Source organism: Lissotriton helveticus, chromosome 6 (genome assembly GCF_964261635.1).
Source record: "Lissotriton helveticus chromosome 6, aLisHel1.1, whole genome shotgun sequence".
Lineage (NCBI taxonomy): Eukaryota > Metazoa > Chordata > Amphibia > Caudata > Salamandridae > Lissotriton > Lissotriton helveticus.
Window position 1 is genome coordinate 1151256313 of NC_136067.1, and position 12740 is coordinate 1151269052.

At 50.4% G+C, this 12740-nt stretch overlaps 1 protein-coding gene across 2 annotated transcripts in view; it reads right to left on the reverse strand.

The window, feature by feature from the left end:
* The window catches only part of LYST (lysosomal trafficking regulator), a 3192287-nt gene that overhangs the window by 383067 nt on the left and 2796480 nt on the right, over window positions 1-12740 (reverse strand). The gene's annotated exons all lie outside the window — the stretch shown is intronic.

A 12740-nucleotide genomic window follows, 5' to 3' on the forward strand; every position in this document is an offset into this window, starting at 1 on the left:
GCTAATGTTTTTCCACAGAAGGTGGGTTAGGGATTCAGATCCCCCGGCACAGGAGCACTTCTGGCTATCACGTCCCTGAGTTGCTGATGCGAAAGGGTGGGATCCCTTGCAATCCATCGCTTCCGCATTGTATAGTGTGTGTACTGGAATCGGACCACACACTGTCACATTTTTCTCTGTACCAGGACTTGTAGTGATTTTAATGCACACAGCTCATCGGAATCACAGTATGATTGTTATAGTTTGCTGCTTCCCTAAATCCCCAATTACTGTTACCTGGTAAGCGTCATAGTTCCCATTATACCTTCTTCCAATAACCTAAATATTCCTCTAAAACACGACATCGCATCTGGCTTTACTTAAAACAATTCCACTCAAACTTCCTCATAAACACAAAGCAGCATTTATTTCTGTTTAAGAGCTGAGGCGCATCTTTTGAACAGGTGTAAGCAGTTCCTTAATTAATGTTCTGCTATACATCCATGTTTTCATACAATGCCTTGTAAATTGCTAAAAAAATCTCCCAAACTTTACTTCCCTATAAAGTATCTCTCCACAAGCCCCCCCCCCACGCCAGGTTCTTCGCTTTTTTCCTCTAACATTTTTATTTTTATGTTTATTTTGCTGCGCAATACACTTAGTTGTGTTGTAAAAAAGATATATTTCAGTCTTTTTAAACAGAAACTTACATTTACAAAACTGTGCCTCCCCAAAAATGTCCCTCTCCAACTAGCAGGAGACCTCCTGCACAGCACTATATGTAACAAGCGGCACACAGTCTTCCACTTACTAGTAATTTTATTGTATTGTTTGTGCTATACATTGCTTTCATGACGAAAACACAGTATTTGTGGGTGGGTGTGTGTGGCTCTGGGTGTGTGCGTGTGGCTCTGGGTGTGTGTGTGGCTCTGGGTGTGTGTGTGTGTGGCTCTGGGTGTGTGTGTGTGTGTGTGGCTCTGGGGGGTGTGTGTGTGTGTGGCTCTGGGGGTGTGTGTGGCTCTGGGTGTGTGTGTGTGTGTGGCTCTGGGGGTGTGTGTGTGTGTGGCTCTGGGGGGTGTGTGTGTGTGTGTGGCTCTGGGGGGGTGTGTGTGGCTCTGGGGGGGTGTGTGTGGCTCTGTGTGTGTGGCTCTGTGTGTGTGGCTCTGGGTGTGTGTGTGTGGCTCTGGGTGTGTGTGTGTGTGGCTCTGGGTGTGTGTGTGTGTGGCTCTGGGTGTGTGTGGCTCTGGGTGTGTGTGTGTGGCTCTGGGGGTGTGTTTGTGGCTCTGGGGGTGTGTTTGTGGCTCTGGGTGTGTGTGTGTGGTAGTAATTGCTGTCTGCTGAGCTCGTCCGTAGGGTACAATAGGTCTCACATTTGTGAGAGATTAAGCTAATGGCAATGTAAATGACAATGCCATTTATTTATCTGTTTTCAAGACTAATACATAAACCCAAATTTTGTCATTTACAATGCCAATAGCTCTAACTTTTCCAAAGGCAAAACCATTGCATTGTAAATGCTTGTTTAAGGTTGTCTAAGACCACTAAAATCACCATGAGAATTGTCTAGATTAGTGCAGGGTGCTACACTTACATAAGTGAGCACCATATACTAAGCCAGCCTCCTAGAGGAAGCAATTCTGCACATAGTACTTGGGCAATTCTGCACCTAGCAGAGAAAAAAAATACGGCACCATTCATGCGCCACCCACTTGGAACTCTCAAGTGAGATAGACAGGGACTTCCTAAAAGCAGTGAGGGTAACATAAACAGATCATTGTGTTACCTCAAAATGGTGTTGGTGACACCTAACAAAAACAGTCTGAACTCAGATTTGTATCATACTACTCTGAGGACGAACATTAAAAATAACTACTAACCTATGAGGTTGGTTCATCGAGTCGTTTAGCCTTGAACTGACACAGAGCTGAATGTTCTGCTCTCCAAAGAGATGAATACCACCAAAAGGCATATTTTGAAGTGTGTGTTTGACAGGCTCTGAGAATCCCGAATGAAACCAAGTTAGGAGGAGAGGTGTGCCTACCTTTGCCAACCCCACTCCTCAGGTGGGGGAGGCGAGGTGAAGCACACAACTCAGTTCCCTCCATCTTGAAGATAATGGGGCACAATCAATTAGAGAGAGGCTCATGTCCCCCTCCCATTGGAGAGCGGCATAATAAGGGGTTTACTCACCCCAAGGAAGGGAGCCATTGGTCCCAACCTGCACACCCCAGTAACGTCACTAAATGTAGTATTTAGGGGAGACGCTGAACCTTGCCTCCTCAGATTCATGCAACCTACGGAGAGGAAGGATAGAAGAAGTGGCACAGCAGAGGAGACTGTAGAGAAGAACTGACTTGGCCCCAGCTCTACCAGGCCGTCTGCAGTTTCCAGAAATCCTGCGCCAAAAGTCGACTTGTTCGGCAACTAGCAACCTCCAGACCCTCTGGGAGGACTGTTTGCCTCCAACAAAGACCAGATCTCCTAAAAACAGCAGCTCTGTTCCAAATAAACCTCAAGAAAAGACTCTGAACCTGCTGAGGACAAAGAAACTCGTCACCTGGAACCACCACTGCACCTGTTGCCTATGGCCAGAGTCAAGTTGCCCACTGGGCGAAGGGAGGTCCTCCAGCACTCCACAGTCCAAGTCCACCATGGGTTGACCCCTCCAGGACACCCCACCATCACCTGCAGCCCCTGCATGGAGCCCCCCCAACTGCAAGGGACCGGGAAAGGTGTAATTTGACCTCAAAGGCACCCCTGCATCCGGTCCACCTTCGGCCTTGCAGAAGAGGAAGGGAGGTGCACCTATGTCCCGGAGCCCTCCACCTTATCCGGCCAAGCTGTTTGTTACTCCCAGAAGGCTTTGTGGACCGAGCCTGCAGCCAAAACCGAAAACCGGCAACCTCTATAGGATTGCATTGGGCTCTTGACCTCTCCTAAGCACCCTGAAGCTAGCCGCGCCTGCGCAGCTGGAGGTGTGGATTTGGTGCCAACCTGGACGTCTTTTGCCCCAACCATATCCCTAGGAGCCTGGCTCCCAAGAAACTGTGGCCTGCCCATGGGCAGCCCCTAACCCCAGTGCCCCTAGCCCCATTGGCTAACATTGGGTACCTGCACTCTGCACCCGAGCGCCCTAGTGTCGATGGTGCAACTCAATTGCCTTCTTGAATCTTGAAGAACCTTGGTTCTAATCCTAAAAAGCTATTTTTGCAGGATGTTTACTTACCTGGAAATCAATAGCATTTTTTTCTCCCATAGGAACTAATGTTCTGATTTGTGTTCCAAACATTTTTTTTAAGTGTTGAACTGACTTTTTGTATGAAAACCAAAGTAACTGTCTTGAATCAAAAACTGTTGTACTTACCTGTATTTTGTTAGGGCCAGTGTTTGAAAGCTCGGCATATCACCCCAAGTTGTCAAAGTAATGGACAAGTAATTAAAAAGTAATCAAAAGTAATTTCTATGGGGCGTGGCTTTGCCGGCAACGATGGCGGTCGTGTAGTGTGAGAGCTCCGACCCGCCTATAACTATCCTGACTACTTATCCTGGCCCCGAACATCCAAAAGTGACGCTGTTGCCTTGCCTGAAGTTGTCTGCCCCGGGAGGATCTTCCGGTGGTGGCTGGGGCGCGACGTCTGCCTCGGTTGGGAGCGCAGTGTTCCGGCGGAGGGGAGCGGCCTGCAGGGAGCCGGTGACGTGCAAGCCAGGACCTCCATTACCTCGCTGGTCCGGCGAGTCGTGCCTGAGACTCAGCGCGCATGGGGAGGCGAGGCCGCTGCGGAGGGAGTGCGGCCTGATCTGGCTCTTCGGAAATTGGGCGGGCCTGCCCTGACTTGCGGTCTACTGGGCGGCACTACCGCGGCGGCGGACGGGCCAGCACAGCGGCGCCAGAGGTATTTGGGCAGCGGCATCCTCCGGGGCAGCTCGGCAGGAGCGGCTGCCATTTTGGGGCACATCAGTCCCCTACAGGAGGCAGTGAAGAGGTGCGCCCGCCACCCAGGGGCCTAGCAGGGGGTTCCTCTCGGTGGTGGATTGGAGCTGGGGGGCCCCTAGAGGCTCCGGAGGCGGCAGAGTGGTCTGACTGGCCGAATTCGCCCAGCAGGGTCTGCAACTGTAATAGCTGGCTGGAGGAGCCCAGTGGGGTGGATGAGCTTGGCCCAGTCCCTGCTGCCGTGCGACGCGCTGGATAGGGCCCACGTTGGATGCCGTGTGCACTGGGACTCACCCCCCCGCCCCCATCCTGGATTGAACTCTCTTGGTGTCTACTTTTGACGGCGGGGGGGGGGCGGATCGGAGGCCAGATCGGGCCGCGGTGGGGGCTGAGGGCTGCGGAGCTCTGTGGCTGAGCGCAGGGGTTCCTGAGCGGAGGTGTGTTGGGGTCTAAATTCCGGGCCGGGAGGCCGCGCTCCTTTTGTGGGCGATCACTGAGGTCTGCGGCTGGGACGGTCTCCTCTCCTGGTGGTCAACAGCGGATTGGGGCCCGGGCGCACGGCCCATACGCGGCTGCGACTTGGAGACGGCCCTTGCGACTTGCAGAGCTGTGTGCGGTCCACCTGGGGACCGCTGGTAAGCGCCTGGTGGCGTGACTTTCGTGGTGCCTGACCTCAGTGCTGCTGGTGGCGACGGACTGTGTGGTGAAGAGTACTGTTGCTCGGGGGCCAGACGGAGCCACGATACCGCGGAATCGTACGGGCGGAGGCCACACCAAGCAGGGGACCATCGATAAATTAACAGAGGCGGGCCTGGCTGCCGGGGCAGCGGTGTCGCAGAACCAGGCACCTGACAATGCGCCGCTATTGGCGGCCATCACCCAGTCCAGGGACATGTTGGACGCTAAAATCGGGGCGGTGGGATTGGACGTCATGCTGCTTCACCAGGATCTGAGGAACGCGGTTGAGCGCATTACTGGTACGGAGAGCCGCATATCGGAGGTGGAAGACGACGTGTCCATCCACAAAAAGAAGGTCGCGGACATGGAAAAAATACAGAAGGGCCTGGCCATGCGTGTCGAGGATGCCGATGGGCGGGCTCGGCGGAATAACTTACGCTTCGTGGGATTTCCGGAGGGCACGGATAATGTGGAACGATCCCTTACTCAGTGTCTGGAGGGCTGGCTTCCCCCGGATGTGTTGTCTTGCTGCTTTGTGGTGGAGCGAGCGCACATGGGCCCTGATGCAGAACCCCCCCCCAGGGCCGATCATTGCCAAATTCCTCAATTTCTCGGATCGGGACACCATCCTGCGGCAAGCGAGGGTCAAGGCATCCCTTACGTTTAGCAACGCGACCATCCTAATCTTCCCAGACTATACACGCTTGGTGCAGCGGCAGCGACAGTCCTTCCTTGCGGCGAAGGCCCGCCTTTGGGGCCTCAAGCTTCAGTATGCCCTGCTCTACCCGGCGTGGCTGAGAGTCATTTTCAAATCCAGTATGCTGTTCTTCGACTCCCCAGAGGAAGCGTTTAAATGGACAGATGGGACTCCTGAGCAGATCTCAAAGTATGGTATGAATGGATGTCCGGATGGGCTAGTCTCTTTAGGCCTGGGTGCCTGGCCCCGGAGGAGTGGGTGGGAGAAAGTGAAGTTCTAAAGTTGAGGGTTGTCACTTGGGGATCCATTTGAGGGGGTGGTTCTTGTCCCCCTGTTGGGGACTAGGCTACGGTCCGACCGCGATAGGTGCTTCCATGTTGATGAGGTACGGGGTTGGGGTTGGAGGGGGGTTGGGGGGGGTTGCGAAGGGGCTTGGGGTTGGGGGGATTGTTCGCTCATGTTTTGCCACCATCTATATGCCATATCGTTTGCCTGCTGAGTCACAGAGACACCTTCAGATTACATAGCGCACTTCTATCATGTCTGACGTAGAGGGCGGGTAGGCTCCGGTTCCCTGCGCATACCTAGTTGGAACGTGCGTGGGGTGCTGGATAAGGTGAAACAGGGGGTGGTTCGTCATTTTGCCAAAAGAGCCGGGGCGGATGTCCTGCTGCTCCAGGAGACTCATTTGCTCGGTACAAAGGCATTATGCTTGCAGCGTTTTGGGTTCCATCAGGTCTTCCACTCAGGATTCACGCAAGGCTCAAGGGGGGTTGCGATCCTTATACACCGCAGGGTCTCCTATACACACCAAAAGCTCTGGGCGGATACACAAGGGCGCTATGTAGTAGTACAGGGCAGGATTGGGGGTGAAAGGGTGACCCTGGGTAGCGTTTATGCCCCACCGCCGCTACAGGGATATATGACGTTAAAACGCATGTTTTTACAACGCATACCGTTACAACGGGACTTTTACAACGCCAATACTATTACACGCATGTATTTACAACGCATTTTTTTACAACGCAGGTACCTTTACAACGCATACCATTACAACGTAAGTATTGTTAAGTATATTTTTTTTTTAATTGTATATTATTTAAAATTAATATAATGTAATGTAATTGTATTTAATTTAATTTAATTTCATTTAATTAATTTAATTTAAATTTAATTTTATTTTATTTTTACCCTGTATCCCTTTACCCAAAAACCCAAAACTGACCCTGAACCCTAAAAATACCCCTTTACCCAAAAACCCAAAACTGACCCTGAACCCTAAAAATACCCCTTTACCCAAAAACCCAAAACTGACCCTAAACCCTAAAAAATACCCCTTTACCCAAAAACTGAAAACTGACCCTAAACCCTAAAAATACCCCTTTACCCAAAAACTGAAAACTGACCCTGAACCCTAAAAATACCCCTTTACCCAAAAACTGAAAACTGACCCTGAACCCTAAAAATAACCCTTTACCCAAAAACCCAAAACTTACCCTGAACCCTAAAAATACCCCTTTACCAAAAAACTGAAAACTGACCCTGAACCCTAAAAATACCCCTTTACCCAAAAACTGAAAACTGACCCTGAACCCTAAAAATACCCCTTTACCCAAAAACTGAAAACTGACCCTGAACCCTAAAAATACCCCTTTACCCAAAAACCCAAAACTGACCCTGAACCCTAAAAATACCCCATTACCCAAAAACCCAAAACTGACCCTGAACCCTAAAAATACCCCTTTACCCAAAAACCTAAAACTGACCCTGAACCCTAAAAATACCCCTTTAAAAAAAACCTAACATATAACATTTTAAATATAATTATATACTTACCAATACTTACGTTGTAATGGTATGCGTTGTAAAAGTACCTGCGTTGTAAAAACATGCGTTGTAAATAAATGCGTTGTAATGGTATTTGCGTTGTAAAAGTTCCGTTGTAATGGTAGTGCGTTGTAAAAAATGCGTTGTAATGTGTGTTTACCCCGCTACAGTGGCCCTCGTAGAGAGATTTATGTCACTTTGGGGTGACATGCCAGATACCCTCTCTGTGGTTGGGGGGGACTGGAACGACATAATGGAACGGGGTAGCGATAGGAGGAGGAGCAGGGCGACTGACGGGGAGGGGGGCCCACCTACTAAACTTCGTGCCCTGGCCACAGGCCTCGACTGGACGGACGTTTGGAGACACATGCACGGCTCACGCAGGGAGTACACCTACTTCTCCACGGTACACGACTCTTTCTCCAGATTGGACTATATCTTTGTTCCCAGGGGGCTGACACCTAGGATAATATCGGCTGATATTCTGCCGAGAGCTTTCTCCGATCATTCGCCAGTGGTCCTTAGGTTCAGAATAGGACAGCGCAGGCAGTCATTTAGGTGGCATATGTCAGGGTGGGACCTGTTGAAAGACGAATACAGGGAGCACTTGGCTAAAGAAATAGATAACTATTTGGTCACTAACTTGGGTTCCGTGGAATTCCCGATCACCCTTTGGGAAGCCTTAAAACCCACGTTGCCGGGGCGCAGACATTTCCTGGTGCGTGGCGGCGCGTAGGGAGAGGCAGCGGGACTTGGTGCAATGGGAGGCGGCTCTGGAGGCGCTGGAACGGAGGGGTCGCGAGGCGGACGGTGGACCTGCCAGACAACAGCTCATGCTGGCTCAGCAGCAGTATACTGCGGTGTTGATGGAAGAGGCACGGCAGGCATGGCTGGCTACTCGAAGTCGGGTGTATCAGTGGGGTGATAAATCAAGCAAGATGCTGCACCTTTTGTGCCAGGGCACATTCCACGTCCAGCCGCTGCCCCAGATATTAGATTCGGAGGGGGTGCCAGTTCTTGAGCCTCCGGCCATCGCGGAGAGTTTCACAGCATATTATGAGGAGCTATACGCGCCACGGGAATGCCTGGCGGACAATGTTATCCAGCGGTTCATTGATGATCTTCCCCCCGCGGTCGGTGTCAGACGAAGTACGGGAGCAATTGGATAGGCCCCTGTCCGATGATGAAATGGGCGCAGCTTTGGGAGAGCTGAATCCCAGAAAGGCTCCGGGCCCCAATGGCTTTCCTTGCGAATTTTTTAGGCTTTTTTTGTGCAGCTGGGCCCACACCTCCGCCCGGTTGTGGAGGCGGCGTGTGAGGATGGTGTGCTCCCCCCGGATTGGCGGCACGCGGAGGTCGTGGTCTTCTTAAAACCGGGTAGACTCCCCGAGAGCCACGCGTCCTACCGCTTTATCTCCCTACCCAATATTGAGGCTAAGGTCCTAGCTAAGGCGTTAGCTAACAGGCTCAAGCCCCATATTGTGGACTTAATTCACCCGATCAGGCAGGGTTCATGCCTCGGAGGGCGACTCGCCATAATATTAGACGGGGCCACGTCGCGATATCGGCTTGGAGGAAACTGGGGGAGCAGGCAGCGTTATTCCTGGCAGATATGGACAAGGCCTTCCATTCCCTGAGCTGGATATATCTGTTCGCATTGCTGCGTCACCTCAATTTTAGCCTGCGCTTCATGGCTTATTTGCAATTGCTCTACAAGGACCTCACGGCGTCCGTACGAGTGGGATGGGCAGTCTCTCGCTCCTTTCAGGTCCGACGGGGTACACGCCAGGGCTGTCCCCTTTCTCCCTATCTATTCGCGCTCGCCATGGAGCCCCTGGCAGCATGGGTGCGTATAGACGCTCAGCTCAAGGGTTTTAGGTGGTCGTCGGGCCTCGCCGATAAAATAGCACTCTAAGCTGACGTCTTGGTTTTCCTAACCGACCATGACCGGTCGGGACCGCGGCTGCTACGTATTTTACAGATTTTTGGTGAAACCTCCGGCCTCTAAATGAACCCGGGCAAATCGACGCTATGGGTTTAGGGCGGCCAGGGGCGGGTGGGAGCATGGGCCTCTGGTCTTCAGCTGGCGTCTGGAGGGATGAAATACCTACGGGTGTACCTGTCAGAGGAGGCGGCTGCCTCACGGGAACGCAATCTTGCCCTGGTGTGGGACCGTACGCGCGAGGATCTGAAGGTTTGGTCCAGAATGCCGCTAACGATATATGGCAAATCGGCCATCTTTAAAATGCTGGCGCTCCCTCGTCTATTATACCAATTGCAGAATCATCCCTACCAGATTCCGCTCCGCTGGTTTCAGTAGGTTAATTCGGCGCTGGGTGGGTTTCTGTGGGAGGGGTTGACCGCACGGGTGGCGTTACGTATGTGCTTCTTATCCTCCTATTCTGGTGGGCTAGCCACCTCTGATGTTCTCTCCTACTATCAGGCGGCGCACTTGCTGGTGCTCAATGAGTGGTGGTATGGTGATACGGGTGATCCGGCCTACGCGGTCGAGAGGCACTTAATGGGTTCAGCGTCCGTACATAAACTCTTGTATTCCGCCTCGTTGCGGAAGTGCCTTCCCTCTGTCACACAGGTGGTGTTCTATGTCTGGAGGCAAACGCTGATTAGGATGGGGTGGTGGAACGTGCTTACCCAAGAGACTCCTCTCTGGCGAAATGGACGCCTTCCCCGTCTTGATGCACTACAGGGTTTCGGGGGCTGGGACGGGATCGGGGTCTCCACCCTGGGAGACGTCATGTCAGGCTGTACCCTGAAGTCCTTTCTGAACCTGCAAGACGAATATGAGATGCCCCGTTCCCAATTCTTCAAATACCTTCAGTTTAGGCATGCATTGACGCCTTACCTGAAGAATCTGGGTTCCCTTCCTGAGTTTAGTCCCCTGGAGGCCAAAGTGTTTATGGGCGAATTACCAGATAAAAAAATTCACGTATTTACTAGACCTTAGTCCACCATTGCTCCACTGACCTACACAGACACAGGACCGCGTGGGGGAGAGATGTTGGGGACTTGGAGGAGGAGGACTGGGCGGAGGCCTTGGCAAGCCCGAGAGAGGCGGCAATTTCCACACGACTGAGACTTATCCAGTTTAAATACCTACATCGCACATACTTTACATGAGAGCGCCTTTGGAGGGCGGGCACGATTAGCTCCCCTGTCTGTCTTAGATGCGGCACAGAGGAAGGTACACTTTTGCACACTGTCTGGGGGTGTTCGGCGTTGCATAGATTCTGGAATGGAGTGTTTGCTTGTCTGTCTGAGGTATTGGCATGGGAGCTCCCGTGCACGCCGAAATTGGCTTTGTTGCACGTGATGGATGGGATTGGGGGCAATAGGTACAAGCGCCACCTGTTGCTGCTGGGCCTTACATTGGCAAAGAGAGACATTGCCGTGGGTGGAAGGCGCCTCAGGCACCACCATTAACTGCTTGGAAGAGCGGTATGGACTTCTGTATGGGACTTGAGCAACCTGTGTTCGTAGCCAGGGGGTGCCCTCGTAAGCATTTTAAGATCTGGAAGAGGTGGGCGGACTATCATGGTCTGGACTTAGACCCGCCGCCTGAGAGGGACGCCCTCCCAACAATTTGACAGATGGTTCATTGATTGTGAGAATTGAGTGTCTTGATGGACTTGGCAAGCTTTATTCTGTTTTTTATAGTGAATAAGTGTCAGCTTCAGCGCAACGGGGGAGGGGGTGGAGGGAGGTGTTGTTTGTTTCTTTATAAAAAGTCCAAGATGTTATTGCTGATCTATTAATGTGTGCAGCAGTCTCCGGTTCCTGGAGCTATGCAATATATGTGAATTATGACAAAATCGGTTTTCAAAAAAGAAAAAGTAATATCTACGTATTTTAAACTGTTTTAAAAGCAAATACAAACGTAATGATTGTAATTTCAAACTCAACGGCATTCCCTTGTAAAGTTTTGCATTTGAAAGTATATTTTACTTACCTTTGCCAATTCCTGCTTGGTTCTAAAAATAAAACATAAGTATGCCGTTTTATACTTAGCTAGTTGGTCTGGATCCTGTCTGAGTGTGTGCCCTCAGCCTTGATTGAGTGAATACAATAAATGATTAACACACCCTCCTGATAAGCCTAACTAGTCGACAACACTACTACAAAGAGAGCTGTTAGTGATGATCTAATTTAGCTTCTGCAATACCTCTGGGGATCCCCTAGACTCTGTGCACACTATACCTTAATTTGGTATAGTTTATGTGCAGGGCCAGTTTCCAACACCCTGGCCTTCACAGATGAGCTGCAACCACCCCATCTAAGGAAAGGTGCCCCCTATGGAAAATGCGAGGTCCAAGAGTGAGGAGGAGGAAACAATTACTATCAAAAGACTCTTGTCTAACTGCTTTTAAAGCAGCCTCCAGTAGGCTCATAATCAAGACAGATCCTCAGCACAAAGCTTAACAAAAAACAATTTTTCAAAAATACATTTATTTTTCTTTAGTAAAAATTATTTTTAAGTCATTTGTAAATTATTTTTTATGTGCAACTTTTGTGCATTTTGTTCATACCCTTTCAATCTGAACAGGATTGTTCATTAAATTCACATTTTTTTAATATAAAGAAGGGTAAATAACGTAATATTTCACAAGAGCAAAACAACATTGTCTGCATGAAAGTTTTTCCTAAAGGTAAAAGCAAAGTAACATACAGGATTCAATAAATAGCATCATAAAAATTGACTGTAACCCCACAGACAACCATCAAGCAGTCACTCTCTCCAATCAGAACATTCTCATACACGCAACACACACACACAAATGAAATTCCAAGGGAAACTTCTGTTTTTATCATATGACATACACTCTTTACAATTCTGTGGTTTGACTTAATCTAAGGAATATCCACTGATGTGTTGTCTTAGGAAGGTTTCCCATATGGTCGGTCAACGCACGTTTCAGTGTATAGGGATTACAACCACTTTCATCGGGACCATACTATTGAGAGATACATCACAGGGGTGGGTGAGGGTTCTATTGTACAACAAGAGGAAGGACCTTCATACACCTCAATATATCCGACCTCCCCTTCCAATGTCTACCCCTGCCAGACATCGCTACAACCGAGTACCTAGCCATTCGTACTACTTCTATCACTCCTCCTCTCACCTGTGTCCTCACTTACCGGCCCCCTCAATCACCCTTATCCTTCCTCCCCGATTTTCAGGAGGTAATTTCCACACTGACGGTCAATAACTCCTCCATCCTATTACTGGGAGACTTTAACTTTTGGCCTTCAGACCCTGCGGAATGCCCTTCCTCTAGGGAATTCTCAGAGACACTCCTATCACTTAACTTTGTATCACATGTTCATTCCCCCACTCACGTCAAAGGACACATTTTAGACCAGATCTGGTCCTTGAACTGCCCTATAGACTCTCTGACCATCTCGCCATGCACTTGGTCCGACCATCACTTGATCTCGTTCACCCTTCCCATCATCCCCTTTACCAGGCCCCCGCTTCCAAAGAATGTTTGGGTCCGCTCATGGAGCCGAGTGGATCCAGAGAATCTATCCGCGGCATTAGCCTCTTCCTACCCTACCCTACAAGGCCTTTCCACCCTTTCTCAGGCCGCTGCCATTGAACATTGGCTC